This window comes from Euprymna scolopes, chromosome 13 (genome assembly GCF_053919585.1).
Source record: "Euprymna scolopes isolate OS-2025 chromosome 13, ASM5391958v1, whole genome shotgun sequence".
Taxonomy (NCBI): Eukaryota; Metazoa; Mollusca; class Cephalopoda; order Sepiida; family Sepiolidae; genus Euprymna; species Euprymna scolopes.
In genome coordinates, this window is record NC_136494.1 from 5,133,262 (window position 1) to 5,135,851 (window position 2,590).

At 30.7% G+C, this 2,590-nt stretch overlaps 1 pseudogene; it reads left to right on the forward strand.

Annotated features, from left to right (window-relative positions):
* The first annotated feature begins 1,058 nt into the window (after positions 1-1,058).
* LOC145292670 (5S ribosomal RNA) lies at positions 1,059-1,175 on the forward strand (annotated as a pseudogene).
* The last annotated feature ends 1,415 nt before the right edge of the window (positions 1,176-2,590 follow it).

A 2,590-nucleotide genomic window follows, 5' to 3' on the forward strand; every position in this document is an offset into this window, starting at 1 on the left:
AGAAGAGGAGAGTCCGTACACATGAGGCACGGACGCAAAAAGTTCTTCTCCTAAAAGACAATGTTGGACAGTCAGAGTACAACTCTAGAATACAGTCCTCACTCCTCCCGTAAACCCCACTATTGAAGTGAGTAATCTTTTTACCTTAATGTTCTGAATTGCAGTGTTGTCATGTTTTCATGTTTGTTAATAAATTCTTGTCGTTTATACTTGTTGTACCTTTAGTAATTATTAAAGTTGGTCGGTAGTTTTGGGACTTGGAAGAACCTAAACCCGTACCAACACTTTTATTAATATATAATAATAAAAATTTTTATTAATTATATCTTTACTTCTTTTCTTTCTCCAACTTTACAACATGGCAAGAAAGAAGAAGAGAAAAAGAAAGGAAAAAAGATATACAACATACTGAGGATGAAGTTTGAAGTACGAAATATATTTTAATTATAAATTTCAAACAAGTAAAATATTTATTTATTTTCTGTAATAATGCATTGTAATTTGGCTTTCAAGTGCACCTGATGTGTAAATCAACGCTTCTATAATGGAACTCACACCTCTGACATATATATATATATATATATATATATATATATATATATATATATATATATATATACATGTATATATATATATATATATACATATATATATATATATATATACATATATATATATATATATACATATATACATACATATATATATATACATACATATATATATATATATATATATACATACATATATATATATATATACATACATATATATATATATACATACATATATATATATATATGTATACATACATATATATATATATATATACATACATATATATATATATACATACATATATATATATATATACATACATATATATATATATATACATACATATATATATATACATACATATATATATATATACATACATATATATATATATATACATACATATATATATATATATACATACATATATATATATATATACATACATATATATATATATATATATATATATATATATATATATATATATATATATATATATATACGGCATAATCGCGTTGACACACCGGTTCTCGTCAGATCACCGAAGTTAAGCAACGTTGAGCCTGGTTAATATCAGATGGGTGACCATTTGAGAATTCTAGGCGCTGTATGTGCTCTCCGCTTATCTCGGCATTTGTTTCCAGTCGTTCTGTACTTCACTTGCCACTGGTATTTAACAATGTCGTCTCAGGAGAGGTGTGGTTGGAGATTGCGCACATCCTGCCACAAAAATTTCATGCACAAGCAATCCTTCGTGGGTATCCATAGTCTGTCCAAGACTGAAGGAGCCTGCTTTATATATATATATATATATATATATATATATATATATATATATATATATATATATATATATATAAGGTTGACAATTTGGAATTTTTAATTTTGATTTCAAATGATGTATTTTCAAATAAGTTTTCGTTATAATACCTTTACTTTATATATTATCTTAAGAATGCTTTTTGCTCTATCTAATTGTTTAAATTACAATCGTTTAAAAACAATTATGAACGTTGAATACAGGATGGAAAAAAGCAAAGTCGCACAATTTTCTAATTTCAATTCAATCTAGGCCGAAAACTGCTCAGACAGCTCATGATATCAACAAAGCGTTTGGCCCAGGAACCACTACTGCACAATAGTTGTTTAAGAAATTTTGTGGTGGCGACGAGAGCTTTGAAGATGATGAGCATAGTGGTCTGCGATCGGATGTTGACAACGATCAATTAAGAGCCGTAGTCAAAGCCAATCCACGCACACATGTTTCAGATCTTGCTTCTGAATTAGATGTAATGTATACAACGATTTCCAACGACTTGAAAGAGATTGGAAAGACAAAAAATTGATAAATGAATATCTTATGAATTGGACGACACCCGAAATAAACGCCGTTATGAAATGTCATCTTCCCTTCTTTTACGCAAGAACAACCTGTTTCTCGTCCGGGTTGTGACTTGCGACTAAAAGTGGATTCCTTACGACACCAGCGATGCTCAGCTCAATGGTTAGACACTGATGGAGCTTCCCAACACTTCCTGAAGCCAGATTAGCACCTAAAAAAATGGTCATGCTGACTGCTTGGTGGTTTACAGCCATTACAGTTTGTTGAATGTAGGCGAAACTATTTCAGCAGAGAAGTACTGTCACCAAATGGATGAAATGCATCAGAAACTTCAACAACAACACCCAGCATTAGTCAATAGAAAAGGCCTAATTCTCCTTCACGACAATGCCCGACACATGTTGCTAAACCGACCCTGCAGAAGTTGAACAAATAGGCTTACGAAACTCTGCCTCATCCACCATACTCTCCACGCCTCTAACCTACCGACTACTTATTTTGTAAGTATCTTGCAAATCTTCTACGTGGGAAATGCTTAAAAAATTTAAACGATATCAAAAACGCCTTCGGCGACTTCATTACCACTAAAAGCAAGACTTTTATGTTACTGGCATAAATACTTGTCTTGTGTTGGCAAAAGTGTATTGATTCTTATTTCAATCAATAAATTTTTGTTTGAACCGAGAT